This window comes from Camelus dromedarius, chromosome 5 (genome assembly GCF_036321535.1).
Source record: "Camelus dromedarius isolate mCamDro1 chromosome 5, mCamDro1.pat, whole genome shotgun sequence".
NCBI classification, from domain to species: domain Eukaryota; kingdom Metazoa; phylum Chordata; class Mammalia; order Artiodactyla; family Camelidae; genus Camelus; species Camelus dromedarius.
In genome coordinates, this window is record NC_087440.1 from 5,179,945 (window position 1) to 5,196,872 (window position 16,928).

The 16,928-nt window shown below is 48.5% G+C and overlaps 1 long non-coding RNA gene across 5 annotated transcripts; it reads right to left on the reverse strand.

Annotated features, from left to right (window-relative positions):
- Positions 1-1,723: 1,723 nt before the first annotated feature.
- On the reverse strand, positions 1,724-16,128 carry LOC105095824 (uncharacterized). Of its 5 annotated transcripts, none has more exons than XR_010380832.1 (7): positions 16,067-16,128; positions 14,886-15,033; positions 8,462-10,355; positions 7,565-7,680; positions 6,022-6,129; positions 4,120-4,252; positions 1,724-3,167 (listed from the first exon to the last, which is right to left on the reverse strand). It is a non-coding gene; the product is annotated as an uncharacterized LOC105095824 (long non-coding RNA). The 5 variants fall into 5 exon arrangements; XR_010380833.1 differs by lacking the exon at positions 16,067-16,128 and adding an exon at positions 6,330-6,397 and having other exon boundaries at positions 14,886-15,376; XR_010380835.1 differs by lacking the exon at positions 16,067-16,128 and having other exon boundaries at positions 8,462-8,555; positions 9,023-10,355; positions 14,886-15,375.
- Positions 16,129-16,928: the final 800 nt, after the last annotated feature.

Consider the following 16,928-nt stretch of genomic DNA (forward strand, 5'->3'; position numbering starts at 1 on the left):
TACAATGAGTTGTGTATTTCTTGAGTTGTATGTTACTGGCTGTGGTCATGTGTTGTGGCTGTGTCCCATGTCTCTTCATTCTAGGACCCAGACTTCAGGGCACCCCCATAATCAGAATATAATGTTCTTAAGGTAGAAAATCTTCTCGCTAAGATTCAGTGGCTTTACACGATATCAGCATTTTAAGAGCCTTGAGAATTGCCTGAGACAGAAATTCTGGTTCTGGGACCACATGTACTCACTGACGGCGTACTCCTCCTCATCCAAATCCATGTTCATGGCCTGGTTCCTGTGGGTTCCGGGTCCAAGCCCATATACTGTGAGCTTGGAGTCAGAAGAACCAGGTTCCAGTCTCGCTTGGCTGGTCCATTACCAGCCCCAGAATACCGGTCAGTCAGTTCACCCTGAACTGTTTCCTCATCTGTAAAATGGGTGTAATTCTGACACTGGGCCCACCTTGTTCCCAGCATCACAGTGCGCAGGGAAGTACTAGTTGAATGTTAGTTCATTACTGTGAAAAATATTAGACCTCAGGGTCTGGAGCGACCCTGGTGTGGTGGAGGGAGCGCTGGGAGGGGCAGGACCTCCTTGGGGAAGGAGGGCCAGGCCTGCTTTCTGGAGGAGGGCCACTGCCCCACTTTGCTGTTTGACTACTGCCTTTCTGGTCACTGATACTCATGACAGAAAGACACACAGAGCCATTAAACTGCCTTCCCCAGGTCACCAGCTGATGAAGAGCAAATACCCGTGGCCTTACACCAGCGCGTCCTCACTGCTGCTTCAGGGCTGAGGTCCTCTGCCCAGAGCCCCTGGTGGTGAGGGGAGAGAAGGCCGGGGCTCTCCCCGGGGCCCCAGTCTGGCCTCTCCTCTCCCCACCGCTCACAGCTCTGAGCCCAGCCTGCGAGGGCCCTGAGCTGGTGTCTGTGGGCCACTGTGCTGCCGCACTGAGAGGAGCATGCGGTCAGAGAAATGGGCTGGGGAGGGCTGGGGCAGAGAGAGAACACGGCGGGGTGTGACGAGCAAGGGCCTGGCACAATATGAGCCTTGGAGCAGGACCAAAGACAAAAAACGAGGGAGAGAGAGAAGCCCGGAGGGCACCATTGTTTTTTCTCCTCCCTTTTCTCAAGTGTAAGAGTGAAACCATGAAGGGGGCAAAAAAGAGGGCAAATGGTGATTAGTGTCGTTTTTACTGCTGGAGCGGGTGACAGTACGTGCCAGCTGCCATCAGGACACCCACCACGCTAAGTGATGCTGCATGGCGGCCACCCCAGGTCGCAGGCGGCAGCTCCCTGCCTCACACCCAGGCCTCCTGCCCCGCTCAGGCCCCCTGCCACCAGCCAAGTAGTCATTTGTCACCTGCCCTGTGCTGGTTCACTCTCTCCTTCATGAGTGACCTTAGCCCCGGTGAAGACTGAATGGTTCACTACACTTGTAAGGTGCGTCTTCCTTCCCGAGGGCTTTATACCCGCATCCAAGAGCTCGTACATCTGAACAGCCCTTCAGGCTTAAAAGCACCTGTGTACAGACGGACTCTGAACTGGAAGGTTCTGATATGCCCCAGTGCAGTCATTATCTGATATCAGCTGAGGCCCCCATCTCCCTCCTCAGCGATCTGGTTCAACTTGGCCTGCACCCCAATTCCAGGGCCCGTGGGCAGGGCTGGTTTCAGACCATAATAGCCCCAGGACCTTTTAATCATCGAGCCCACATTCGGCATCATATCAAAATTAGAATATACTTTTATTTCACATTAAATGTAACATTCTTGCTGTGGGAAAAAAAATCAAAAGGGTTTTCTTAATTTTGCTTTTGAAACTATTTAGCTGCCCAGTCATCCGCTGACTATGTGATTGGCTCTGCTTTCCAGGCTGTCATCATACAGACACAGGAAATTTTATAGAGTGAGAAAAATCAAAACATAGCTTTCTTTTCAACTATAAAGAACTTATAAATACTAAATTGAAAAGTGAAGTTGACATAATTATGTCCTACAGATGTCTCATTAAATGTATTACTCTCAATTTTATACTTTTCTCTTTGTATTTTAGATCCATTAATTTTTTTTTTCTTGTCTCACATATTTTCAGAAGCTTTTGAAAAAAGCTGACCTGCCAGAGGCCCTGTGCCTGTGGGGCCTGCTCACCAGATGGCCCTGACTGTGGCTGCCCGAAGCCCTTGCCAAGATCATTGGCCTGTGCCTCACCTCCCTTCTGGCATCTTCTGATTCCTTGCTCTCGCATATCTGCACTTTTCGGTTTCAGCTAATGTCAAAACTGGTCGCAAAGCTCAGCTCCTTCATTGTTTCCTACAAAATATTCAACCACGTTTCATGAAGTTGGTGACCTGACAAATTCCGCGGGCCGTGGAGAGAGGTCACTCATGTACCTCGTGGCTTTCTGCCATCTGGTCGGCGCTACCCTTTCCACCCGCTGCCCACCCTCCCTCACCCCACATCCGCAAAGCTGCCTGTGCCAGCAGGGCGGCCACCCGCCCGGGGCTGCTCTGCAGGGAGCCTGTGCCCACGTGGCTCCCTTCCCTTGTCTGGCTGCTTCTCTCTCAAACAGCATACCTGCCCGGAAGGCCCGCACCCCCGAGGCCCCTTGGATTGTCTGTTTATCTGGGGCCTCCATCTCCTGAGAGCACCTGGGCAGGAGCCCCTCTGGACACTCCCCGGGGTGTCCCCGGGGTGGGGACCTCACCGTCTCTCAGGTCAGGGCTTTTGCTTGCCTTTGGCTTATTTTCCCCATCAGAGTCATGAGATCAATCTGAGTTCTGGCTTCATTAAAACTTCACTCCCGCTCCTGGCCCTGCCTCTGGCTCCTTTGACCTTCAACATAACCCCCAAACAATGTACCCTTGTTTCCACAGGACAACTGAGGAGTCAGGTAGCAAAGTCCCAACAAAGACCGAGGCCTCTGACACCCAGGCCTGGGCTTTCTAGGGTCTCTCCTCCTGACTGTCTTTTATTACTTGACTCTCTTCAGTGAAGAGATGCTCTACACTGTGAATTTCCTTCAGCAAATGCAACAGGCTCTTTGCTTGTTTCATCAAACAGGGCCGTGGGGTGGGTGGGGAGCAGGACCAACTTCTCCTCCATTCATCAGGCGAGGCGCAGTGTCCGGGGCCCAGGATGCTTTAGGAGGCCCGTGAAAACGTTTTAATTTCTTCTAAAATAGGAAGAAAATAAAAGAATTTTTAGGATGAAGAAATTATTTTGGTATATAATATTAATATATTTGTCTTCATACCAATGCAGACATAAAATAAAACTTTTACATTTTTTTAGGGAGGAAGGGGCCCACAAAAGCCAGAGTATCCAGGGTCCACAACAGTTATTACGTGGCCCTGGTGGGCAGGGGTTCCCCCCCCCCGCCACTGAACTGCACAATGTGAAAGTCCGTTTAAAAGGATGGTTGTGCTCCTGGGGGAAGAAAATTGATTCCTCTGGAACTGAAGGACCATCACGCCCACCAGGTGAGTCAGATGAACTAACTTAGAGGCTGGTTCTGTCACATGGGTCAGCATGTGTTGGGTCCATCTGCCCCATGCTCTGAGGGAATTTTTCATAAGAGGGGGTACCATACAGAGCATGTAGGTGTTGATTTTCCTTCTGACAAAGGAAGATGGCATAAAACTTAGCCCTGGTTTAGGATCAGATAGGTTCTTTATCTCCTGTCAAACGAGCGGGTATGGGTCCCCTGCTTTGCCCAAAGCATCGGAGAGCAGTAAGGCCATCGGGCCACGCTCGGGGGCAAGCGGGCGCCGCTTTCTCTGGCTGGGGGAAGCCTGTCTTCTCCCTCCGACTCTCACTCCAGTTACAGCTGAACCCAGGGCTCCCTGCAGGACAGACGGGCAGCCCAGCAGAAGGCCCAGAAGGCTGGGGAGCCTTGCCTGGCTCATCCTCCAACCAGCCGCCCCCACTAGGCCCCTCCTCTTCTCCCTGAAGCTCATTAGCATTCTCAGCAGGGAAGCAGCAGAAAATGGTAAAAAAAAAAAAAAAAAAAAGAACTTGAACTTTGCACACAGCCAGCTCCGTGTTCCAGGCCCAGCTCTACCACTTACCAGCTCACTGTGCTTTCTGAGCCTCAGTTTTGTTTTCAGTTACAATGGGGATATTACCTGTTCGGATAGTTATTGCAAGTTATTGCTGCCTAAGAGGATCCGTGTGAAGTCCATGGCACCAGTAGGACTTAGAGCTGGCAGTCTGAGAAGAGTCTAGGGCACGGGTCTTGAAGCTGTGTTTTCATCCTTTCTGTAATATAAAGACATATGGTAGCTGTATCAGAGATGGAGGTGTGCAGCCCTGGGTGCTTCCTCTGTCTGGCATTTAGTGGTTCCTCTCACCTTTTTTTTTTTAATTGAAGTATAGTCAGTTTACAATGTTGTGTCAATTTCCGGTGTACAGCATAATGTTTCAGTCATATGTATACATACATATATTCCTTTTCATACTCTCTTTCGTTATAGGTTACTGCAAGATATTGAATATAGTTCCCTGTGCTGTACAGTGTAAACTTGTTTATTTGATACGTAGTAGTATCTGCAAATCTCAAACTCCCGATTTATCCCTTCTGTCCCCCGTTCCCCACTGGTAACCGTAAGTTTGTTTTCTATGTCTGTGAGTCTGTTTCTGTTTTGTAAATAAGTTCATTAGTGTCTTTTTTTATTTTAAGATTCCACATATGAGTGATATCATATGGTATTTATTCACCTCTGTTTAATGACCTGGTCCCATCCATTTACTAATCTGCCTTCCTGGTTCCACCTGCCGCCCTGCCTCCACTAGTCAAAGGAAGACAGTGTGTGTAATGGGAAATGCTCTGGATAAGAGGTCAGGGACCCTAAATTTTAATGTGAACCCTGCTGCCCCTTTGCTGCAGGATGTTGGGCAACTTGCTTCGTCAATCTGGTCTTCAGCTCCCTATCTGTAAAATTGGGTCTCCTTTTGTGAAATAAGAAATACATATGTCGATTTCTGCCCCTGGTTCCTGACACAGAGCTCCAAAAACCCTTGTAAATAGGGGTGCTAGGAGAATCTTCTAATATTTAGTCTTTGACCCCAGTTCCTAACACAGAGCTCCAAAGACCTCTCTAAATTCCTATGCGGTAGGAGCGCCTTTTGTTCTAATGAGGGGACCTGTGGTGAAATCCTGGACGGGGGCTCGTCACCAGAAACACCAAGCCATGATCAGAAGCCTGGAACTTTCAGTGCAGGACGCTTCTGGACCTTGTCCTATGTATCTCTTCATCTGGCTGTTCATTCAAATCTTTATTATATTCTTTACAATAAACCAGTAAACAAAAGCAAGCATTTTCCTGAATTCTGTGAGCCACTCTAGCAAATTTTTTAACCCAAGGAGGAGGGAACGGGAACTCTGATTTACAGCCAGCGGACACTCGAAAGTACGGGCGACAGCCTGGGACTCGTGATTGGCACCCGAGGTAGGAGCAGTCTTGTGGGATTGAGCCCTTAACCTGTGGGATCTGATGCTAACTCCAAGCAGACAGTGTCAGAACCAAACTGAATTGTAGGACCCTTGGCTGGTGTCAGAGAATGGACTGATGTGTGGAAAACCCATGCATCTGGTGTCAGAAATGTTGTGAGTATGGCAGGACTGATTCTATGACTCTGGGCAGATGCAAAGTTTCTTCACATCAGGAAAAGACTGGGGATTCCTTGCTTGAAGATATTTCATGCCATATACCGCATTACACTATGAACCTGGGAGATGGGAAAATTCACCTGTGCAGGCAGAGTGAAAAGCCTGTGGCCTTCTGTTAACTCTCCCCAGTTCACATCCTGAAGGTGGAGCTGATCTTTAAATTGCTCACCAGCAATCTGAAGCACGGCTAGAAGGCTCCCATGCTGCTAGGGGCCTGTGAATTCTCATATGGCACCTGCTGCGACACCGACGAAGGTGAGAAAGGGAAACGGAGCTCCAAGACTCACAGTGGTGACACCATCAAAATCCCTCTAGGAAAACCGAGAATTCCAGAGAGCCAGGGGGAATCACAACTTACAGACTGGGATCCGACTTGACCAACTTCCCCGACTGGGAGGTGACGTCTCACTTGAAAATCTCCACGCTGCCAGCTCAGCCCAAGTTCACATTCCTTCAAGTCGACCAGCTGCAAAACCGAAAGTTTGTGGAGAGAGTGAGTCCATGTGGGGATACGGGGCCAAAATGACAACCTCACACTTACCGATAAGCTGCAGGGTGGGATAGGGGACAAGACGAGAAATACCAATTCTGGAATTCCTATTCTTGCCCGTTCTTGCCCGCCCCTGCTCCTTGCAGTATGGAAACCATTCACTGTAGATGATTTACCAGGCATCTTGCTGGGAGTGCCTGGAGTAAATCACTTCCTTCTCCACCGCTGAGAAGTCTCTCTCTGGCTAGAAGCATAATTCAAAGCAGTCTGCCTCCAATGAGCCGAGACTGAGGTTACGTGTGGAGTGCACCTGTCCTGATGGCCTGTGCCCCAAGAATTCTGAGCAGTGAGGAGACAGGTTAAAGAGGACGTGCCTCTGGGATAATGGGGCACCTGCTTCAGACAAACTCAGAGAGAGAATATTTGCATTTCTCTAAACCTAAATAATTATTTTAAGTAGAAATTATAAAAAATATTTAAGCCATGATTTCATTCATAGGATTTCTACTTACATATAGCTTTCTGGGAATCTACATAGCTTCTAAAATGAGGGCTTTTTTTTTTTTTTTTTTCACTGAAATTAGATTCTATCTAATGGTTTGGTAAACAATCCTGGAACAAGCTGATAGGATAATTGTAGAAGTACAAACAGCCTCCTTTTAGAGTCGGGAGTCAACAATTTTTTTCTGTACAGAGTCAGATAGTGAATATTTCAGACTTTGTGGACCATAAGACTCATGGCAACTCACCTCCATCACTGGAGCACAAAAAAGCCACAGACATCACATAACTGGACGGCTGTGGCTGTGTTCCAATAAACCTTTATTTATAAACGCTGACATTTGAGTTTTATATACTTTTCACATATCATGAACTATTATTTTTCTTTTGAGTTTTTTTTCAACCATGTAAAAATATAAAAGCCGTTCCTAGCTCTCAGGCTGTACAAAAACAGGCGATGCCTTGAATACGGTCCCCAGGCGAGTGTTTGCCTGGTTTATAAAATTCCAAGGCACAAATGCAATAAAGGCAGAGTTTTGTTTTTTGGTTAATGTAGTCCTTTCTCTACAGCTCTGCTGTTTTAAAATAAGACAAGTCGGTAAGGAAAAGGAACATCAAAGGAATAAGTTATCAACACTGGAATTTCAAGAGGAGTAAGGGAAGTATTTTGAAGAGGGTCCCTCATTTGCCACCTTGTTACAACTAATGACTTAACCTTCGTGGGGAGTGAGTTTCACTTCTATCAAATTCAAGACTTTTGTTGCCTGCTGTTATATTCCAGGAACACACTAAGTGCAAAGATGATGAGAAACCGGCTCCTGCCCTCTGATAGGGAGGAACTGCAATTAGATAATGAAAGCTCCTTTCCAGCGAGCGATAGGAGTCAATCACTCAGGCACAAGACATTTACTGAGCGCCGACGACATGCCAGGTCCTGGGTTAGGTGCCAGATGTTCCAGGATAGATTCTGAAGCTGTTCATGGTAAGCCACCGCCAAACTCGCTTTCACTGTGTTATCATATTTTCCTGAGGGACAAATGGAGGCACAGAGGGTCAAGCTGGCTGTCCCAGAAGGAACAGAACACGAAAGAGGGGAAAGCACAGAGTGACTGGTCTCTTCCTTAGCAGGCCTGGACCAGGGTGAGGGGAGTGAGGCCTCCAGGGTGCAGAAGTCAGGGAGGTGTCCATGCATGCATGCCTGCGTGACTGCGAGGTGGGAACCTCCCTAATTTTGCACCCTAGTGTCCCACTCGCCTGGCCGTAGCCCTGGCAGGTGCCTTAGCTCCCTCAGTGTCTGCTGTGGGCCTGGGAGGGCTGGAGCCGGCATTTGTGGGTGTGGGCTACCTAAGATGCCCCGATTCCCTGGTGAGGGATTGCTTCTTTCCCACTGTATCCAGTCTCAAGGCCCTCACTTCCCCGCCCCAGGACCCAGGCTGCTGTGAGCACCACACGCTCCCTTCCGGGCTGTGGCTCCTGGGCAGGGTGAGTTGGTTTCTGTCTCTTCCCACCACCTACAGTCTCTCTGAGTAATGCCAACATTACAGTCCAAGCCACCCCTCAGAGCTCCGCTACTCCAGGTGTGGTCCCGGGACCGGCTGCCCTGGCGCCGGTGAGAAAGGCAGACCCTCAGGCCTGCCTCACACCACAGTCGGAATCTGCATTTTGACTGGGTCCCCAGGTGAGTCCCACGTGCATCAACCCCCGCCCGCCCGGCCCCGAGCAGGGCCGGTGCTGCTGGCCTGGACTCCGCAACCCAGCGGCCGGGAGACGGGCCTTGCCTGGAAATGCACCACTTGCTGAAACTCACGGAGGCTCAGGACTGGCCCTGCCCTTCCCAGCTGGGCCTCGCTCCCTGAGGAGCCCTCAGACACACTCTCCTGCTGTTTTGTTAATGGCTGACTCTAAAATAAAAGAAAAAAATTAAGCATTAGTTTCAGAAAACGATGCCGGCATCACCCTTTGAACCAGCCTCTCTCTGGAGACGCCCCTCCGCTTTAAAAGCTTGGGCAGTGGAGGCAGGAGACTCATGGGGCTATTTCGAAGCGCCAAGTTTCCATGCAAGACCCTTCAGGCTAACGTGAGGCGGCAGGGGTTCTTTTTAAGGGACAGACAGGACCTGCTCAGTCTTCCTTTTACAATGGACCAGGCGTGAAGAAAGGGCATTGACAACCCTAGTATTTGCTGATAGTCTGCCTCGTACCAGGCCCTGGACATATTTTATCTTTTATTCTTTAATGCAACCATAAAGGACAGGCTTAGAGGAGGAAGCAGCTTTGGAGAGGCCAAAATGACTGGCCTCAAACCATCCAGCTGCTACCCGGGAAGAACCAGGGACTGAACCCGAGTGTTTTCAGTGTTGCAGACTCACAAAAACACATAGCACATAACTGTGGTCGGCATTTGCCCCGTGTGAGAGTGGTGGCGGGGTGAAGAATGCTCTGGGTTGGGGGACGGCAGGGTGGGGTCCTCAGGAGAGTCAAGGGCAAGTGTGCAAGTGAGAAGCTTGCAGAGGGCCCTAGCTCTTCGTGGTGGCGCTCCACGGCATCAAAGAGATATACAGTCAGCTTAAGACTTCCCACGTTTGTAACTCAAGGTAAAACATCGCTGTAAAGTAAGTGGAAGGAAGACCAAGGATATTCAGATTTTTCCAATAAAGACTTCATTAATGGTTTTGGAGGGGGGAAATGTAAAATATTAAATTCTATCTTTTTTCCTCATTCTTTTGGGTCTCCCGCTCTTGCTGATGCACTCAGTGCTCACCCCGGTAGGACCCACCCTCACACCAGTTCTGAGGCCAGAGGACGCTGGCCCAGCTTGTGGAGGTGCTGATGCCCTCCCCCTGGAGGACCAGACGTGTGCGGCACGGTTAGCAGGGTGGGGAGGCTGAAAACTCAAGTGAGTCACTGCTCTAAGAATTTCTGGAGTGTCTGCTATCCCCATTGCTGGGCTCTGAGTCAGGAATGTAATTGAAGCCACAAGACAATGGAGTGTGAAAGGAAAGATGTTCCCTGGTGTCAGACACCCTGGCCAACCAGATTCAAAAGCACAGAGCAGGTGTTTGGCTTTTGTTCCTGGTGCTGGCTGGGTCCCTGCACCCTGCCCCACACCCCAAAGCTGCTCTAGATAAGAGCCACAGCCAGGAAGCTAGGCTGCTGCCTTCTCTGCATATCCAGGATCTGCTCCGACTGAGAAGAGCCTGCTTCCTCCTGCTGACCCTTGTTTCGAGGCTAGAGATACAACCACATCTCGACAGAGGAAACCATGAAGCAGGACCTCAGACGATAAGGATTTCACCAGAGGAGGACAAGGATTTCATTACTGTCCAAAGAAAACTTTCAAGTGCCCTAGGTAACCTTCCAGTGTCTGGAAATAAGATCAACAACCAGGTGAGCTGAGTTTTCATAGTGTCATTGTGAATCCCCAAGAAACCGAACCCCGGAGGCAAACCCCATCACGCCTCGGAGGAGACACAGGACCTAGGCGCTCTCTTCCGGATGGCACGGGGGAGGTGGCTCCCCGAGAGCTGGCCGTGGTTGGTTGCTCCGTCGTGCTGGGTCTACTCAAGCCCTGCCCTCCCCACTGGAGAGGGGCTGTTCTTGCTGTTCGTCGATACTGGATTTTAGTCCTGAAGGGCGATGGAGCCTTGCCTCCTTGTGACTTCAGGAGGAAGATCCAACTGGGCCATCTGGCTCTGAACCATCCTGATGAAATAAACATCAGAGGCAGCTTTGAAGGAGCAAAGACAGCACCAAATAGCAGCCTCACAGGTGAGAACGGAAGAGACAAGGGGCAGCCTTTTCTTTGTAGCCAGGGGAGGCTGATTGCAGACACAAGACTCAGGTGTGTTTAAATAACACAAAGGAAGTCGTGCATCACTGAGAGCTTGCTGTGTCAGGCACCGTACTAAACACTTCCCATGTACTGTCCGAGCCATGCCCTGGGGGCAGGTACGGTTATTATCATCCCTACCTTGCGGACAGAGGAGTTACACAGCTCACTCAAACCCACACAACCAGTAGGTGGCTGAGCGACTTTCAAATACTGGTCTTGCTTCAAAGCCTGGGTTTTTATTTTCTGCTTTTGTAGTTGTATTTATTTTTTGTAACACAACAAGGGAGAGAGGAGGTGAAGGGCCAGAGCCCGGTGATGTCCCCGGAACAGCTTCTGAGGCAGACTTTCATCCGGATTTGTATAGAAAAGGCAATTTTGGAGTCCATACTTCAGGGAACTCCAGGCTGTCAATCTCAGTACAAACAACTTAAGATAAAAAACCTCCCGCCCGTTCACCTCCATGGGGATCCAATACAAAATGCAAAACAAACCTCTTTGGAAAACACCTGCCCTTGAAACAAGAGTGAGCAAAGCCTGGGGTTTAACGTCTATGGTGGACTGCATCTTCGCAATGCACTTTAAGTTTCTTTTATCACTGCTGCTTCCCTCTATCACTGTTTGTTACCAGTAGTCCAGGGTCTTCCCAAAACGGAAGAAAGAGTGACCCTGGGCAGTGCCTTGGAGCCCACACACCTGCTGTTCACTTGTATCAGTGCTTGGTCTAGACTCGGGGTACAGGAGAGAGTGGGTGGCCGCTGCGAGAGCATCTCTTCAAGTTCAGGTTTGTTTCTGCTGGTGGGAGGAGGAGGGGGGGAGATACAGAGGTAACGTGTGGAGCTAGATTGCTTAAACGCCTCTGTTTCAACGAATTTGGGGAAAGTTTTGCTTTGTTTCTTTCTTACGGACTCAAAGGCTGGAAATCAAATGGGCTGTCCAGTCCAGGCTGGAGCAGGAATCATATTTTGGGTATGCCCACACTGAAAAGAAATAGCTTTTTTTTTTTTTTTAAAAAAAAGTGTATGTTTTCATTTCCTATGAGTCAGAAAATATCCAAATTACAAAGAACCTCATATCAGTTACAGTGATGAGAGCAAAAAAAAAAAAAAAAAAAAAAAAAAAAAAATCAGAAAGAAGCCGAATGTTCAAAAATAGGAGAATAACAAGTTACAGTGGATTAGCCAGTATCTTCATGATACCATGAAGGTTAGGTTAGCAGCCTAGGAAGGTGCTTACAGAAATTTTTTTGAATAAAAAATAAGGTTTTAGATAAAAAGCTCTATATATACACACAGGTAAAACACAAGGAAAATAATTTTTTTAAGTGGTGGTGAGATTATGAATGACATTCTTTTTCTTTATATATTTCCCCTATCATTTTATAACAAATAACCTGGGAATGCATACAATTACATGGTGCCTTATATCTTATGTGCACATTTTGGCTTATTTACCTTGCAGTCCTGTATCCAAATTTGGCAAATAGATTTTCATTTGAACTTGCAAATTGCTGCATGAAATTTACATATTCCTTTAAATACATAGCACATGTCTATTGCTGTTATATGCAAGTCAGACCCTTTTTCATCCAAATTCATTACCCCATGTTTATCAGTAATGCTTTCTCTTTCTTGGGTAGGAACCAAAAGGAGAAAAGTACAAGGGAGTTGCCACCCCCCCCACCTCAGTTCCTATCAATACAGGAGCGAAACCTAATTCTCTCTGGCACACCAGCTCGCTTTCCATCTTTCCTGGAAGGCTGGAAAAAGGATTATCTGCAGACCCCCAGGGCTCCCAACCCATTAAGAAGACTGGAGTCTGGCAACCCCAGCAGGTCAGGTGACTCTTCTCCAAGGACCAAAGGAAGTCTTTCCATGGAAGAAGTGAGTGTTCATGGTGACTTATCCACCTGCTTTCCCAGAAAGCAAAAGCTCCCTGCAGATCCCTCTCGTGGAGTAAAAAGCTGATCCTGTAGTCCATGAGAGTCTATGTAATTATTTATTTATGCTCTATTTCTTTGCTCTGAAGATTTACGGATGCTCTAGGATAAAAGCGAAGATATAGTAAGACCAAAAAAAATTTTTTTTGAAGTTAAATGACATAAAACGAGAAATGGGACATGGGTAAGAGGGGAGAATTTTTAAATTAAGTCCTGCAGAAGAAACCGACAATACAGAACAAAAATCTTGCTGGCCAGAGTAAATAGCAAAACCAAGGCACTTACAAACCAGCAGAGCTCTTGCTTCTAAGGTCTGAGAGGTAAGGCGGGTCGCGCATGCCTGAGGCTGGAGTACTGGAGAAAATTACACAGCGTGCCCGAGAGAGCCTTTCCCACTGGTTTTCAGTGGTTAAAAATCTTCCAGGAAGGGAGCATGATGTCTATTTTCAATGCACTCCTGTATCATTTGCTCTCATTTTGCCAGGCAATCAGATCCTATTATTATTATTTTTAATACGCATGCTTTGCTTCCTCCAGATTATAGACTCCCCAAGTCTGTTTTATACTCACTCTATATTGTCCGACAGCCTCCAACCTATAATCCCTAAAATAAATGCTTAAGTGGAAATGGAAATTCCTGGTCCTGTAGGCCAATTTACTTATCATCTTAAGCTCCATATGTTCCCTAGTGACTAGAAGGCACTATGGAAGCTCTTTCTATGTTTAAGAGAGAGTGAGCAGGAGAGATTAATGAAAAACTGTCGCTGGAGGGGAAAGAGAGAACACAAGTCAGAAACGGGAGGCCTTCCAGATAGGCGTTCTCCAGTGGAGGGCTGGGGATTGAAGAGATGTCAACAGTCCTGCCAGGATTTGAGACTAGAAACACTTTGCTGAGTCACACTGTCTTTACATTGATTACACTCCTATTCCTAGGAAAACTATCGGCCTGTTCCTTTTTTATTTCTTAAGAAGGTGCTAAGGCAGACAGTCCTGGAGTTTCCTGGAAAGGAGTACACTGTGAGAACAGAGCAGGGATGGCGGTCACTGAGCACCAGAAAGCCAGGGAGTCACTTCCCGACGGACTCCCAGGATGCAGCTACGCCAGCCATCCCTGTGAAGCCATCACTCACCTTAAAAACAAAAAGGAAAAACCCTATTGCCTGAGCGCTGGGTCACATTTCTAACATGCTGATCACTGGGTTTCTAGCAACAGTGCTTTCCTCATTTGAGACAGTGACGGGGCTCACTTCAGATGATGGTGTCCATGACCACAGCATGACTCCAGCAGCTAATTGGCAAACTGTTTTATTGTGAAATGTGGTTTTCATAGAGGACGTGGGCTTGGGATGGGGTGGGGTGGGGTGGGGTCCTGATGCAGGATGTGGTCAGCCCAGCTCATCAAAGACCACAGGGCTGTATTATTCCACTGCATGTACCTGGGAATTTAATATCTGATTTATGAGTCCAACAAGTTTCACTGGAAAGACAGCATTCCAAATCCTGAGTATCTCCTGAATTAATAACAGATTAGGATTCACCACCATTAAGTGTCCTCCACTCTCACCCCCATCCCTAAGGAGCATCCACGGACCCGGGGAGAGAGGAAGGAGAATCGTTCCTCTGCCCCACACACACCCACATAAAGGGCTTTTCCCTTTCCTGTCATTAGCTGTCCTCTGCAGATAGCAGACAGACTCGGCAGTGGTCCTGTCTCGCAGCCCCTCCAAGGATGAATGAGGGCTGAACTGCCTTCACTTACATCTGCCGCAAGGCCTACCAGCAGGCTTCCCCCCAGCAACACATCCAAGTGCAGCCCCGGAAGGGAGCAACAGAAACTTCTTTTCAAGGGCCAGTGTTTTGCTCAAAAATGAAATGTGAACCTATCACTTTGAAAACATTCTTCCTGTCCTGTGCATAGGTGATTAAGGACGCCAGAATTGTGACAGGAGCATATGCGTCTGGGCCAATCCACAAACGGATTTGGAATGTCTTTTATGTGTGGGGTACACTGGGAAGCCACCACCGGGGGACTGGTGCAGGGGATGTGCAGTGGGGGAGCGGGGGGGGGGCTTTCATTTCAAAATGAAAGTTACTTTCAGTTTCCTTAGGAATCCAACCCAGGGGAGGAAGAGTCAGGGCAGAGGATCAGAATGGGGACCGGAGGAAGAGGAAGTGTACAGGCACGCCAAGAGCCAACGATCTCCTTCAAGGACGAAGAAATGGCTGCACAAACCTGAGGTCACACAGTGAGTGGCGGGGAATGGGAAGCGGCCCCTCTGGTTTCCAAGCCCTCTACTCTGCTGCCTGCCCTGCAGGAGAGCTGGGGTTGAAGGCAACCGGATGAGCGACCTTGAGCAAGCCACTGAGTCTCAGGCCTTGATGATAAGCCTCCTCCGGCTTGCTCCCTATCAGCGTTTCAGTTAGGGCATCGGCCTTGGCGGGCCCTGATAAGGCCTTGACTCACCTCTTTGTTTGCCTCGGCCTTGGGAACAGATGGAAAGAAAACTCACAGGCAGCGGGAACCAGTCTCATCCTCTAGGTTGATGCCTGTGTGTCCAAAATTTGGCAAAAGTTGCATTCGTATGAGTCAGCCCTCAACATAGCTTCATTCACTGTTTGACACAAAATTTACGACATCTGTCACAGGAATGTGGCTCTGAAAACCCTCAATGTCAAAACGTGTATATAACGGAAGGAATGCTTCCCGCACTGCCGCCATTTCTCATTTCTTTCCAAACCCCTGCCTGCCTTCCTGGAAATGATGGCTCCCTGAGCACCCCAGGGTTCTGTTTTGATTGGTGAATTCAGATTCTTTTTTTTTCTGTATGTACATCTGACTACAGATTTTTTTTTAAATTACATATACAAATCGTGGTAATCAGGTGAAAATAGTTAACATAGACTCAAATATTTGTTCAAGTTAAAAAAATACATTTTTTTTCCTCCTGGAGAAAAAAAAAATCAGGCCCAAAGTATTAAACTCTGGAGGATACATGACAGCATACACAAAAATTAGGTTTCGTTTCTGCTGATGGTTCTCTAGGAGCAGTGAACAGCGGTCCTCTTCAACGCCAGCTTCAGAGTTCACGATGTATCCACAAAGCGCTGTTCTTTCCTCATTAATAGGACATCATAGAACTCTGATCATAAATTTAAATACTCCTGGAAGATGTTTACATTATTACCCTGTATCCTTTCTCTGTGGAGTCCCACAGTGTTTTACTCTGAAAAAGGCAACTTCCCCAGCTGTTCACTAGGAAATCTGGGCCTGCCAAGTCTCGGCAATGGAATTGAGTACGAATCTTGTATTTTTTCTCTGTACAGTTTTCTAAGTGGTGACATCAGCGTCCAGCCTCGGCGTTTACACACTGAAGGGCTATGCCTCAAGCACTCTTCCCCGATCTCACAGAGCAGCATGTTGAGAGGGCGCAAGGTGTGTGCCCCTTGGGGACAAGGGCGTTCTCGCTTTTGTAGTTATCAGAAAGATCAGGGAGTAATAATTCTTCGAATTGGCATGAATCGGCAGTAATTCATTGATTTCACCTGATGCCGGGAAGCCCGGGAGGAAGTCAGGCCTTACACCGCTCACTCGTGGTCGTGCCAGCCCTCCTCCATCCTCCCAGCCTCGCCCTCTCCCCACTGTACCTGCTGCCGCACCTGTTTCCACCTGTGTCTAGGCACTCCTTCTCTTCTGCTGTAAAACACCTGAAACAAGCAGAAGAATCCAAACAGGGCTTTGGAGTCCACAGGCCTGAGTCTGACGCCCTCCCCACTACTTGTGAGCTCTGGCCCTGTAAGCACGTTTGCTCAGCCTCCCTGAGCCTGTTCCTGTAGTGAGTAAAACGGGACGGAGGTGAAACCGAAATAACACTCGTAAGGTGCTTATGATGGTTCTGGCACAGGGTACCTGAGAACAGTGCTGATAACCAGCATCACCACGTGGGGCAGGCTAGTGTTGTCCCAGCTTCCCGGGCCAGTTGTTAAACGCCCTCCGTGGTGGTCCCTGCAGCGCTGGCGGTGAGGGAGGGCAGCCACAGGCACTGTTGCGAGCGTGCCCGAGGTGCTCTGCACGTCATCACCTGCGCCACACACTCGAGTCCCACGACAGCACCCTGCAAGCGACGTGCCCATTTCAGAGACGGAGAATCTCAGATTTAGGGAGACAAGCTACGAAAGGCGAAGCCAGATCTGGCTCCCAAAGTGAAAAACTGCCTAGTGTAGGAAAACCTCTTATGATCTGAGGCAGGAGACATTCTGGCTAGCGGAGGGTGGGCAGGGGCGAGCCCAGGTGAAGAGGTGGGAGGGCCGAGACTCAGAGCCGTTATTTGTCTTGAGCAAAGGGACAGATTTTTGGAGGTGGGAACTGGAAGCCTGGCTGCCAGGCTTTTATTTGGGTTTACAGGGAGAAAATTCCCGATCAAAGGGCGTGGAGAACAGCTACAGGGATGATGAACACTTTTCCAATGAAAATATTATCTGTGCATCCAAGTGAATCTGTGTATTTCCA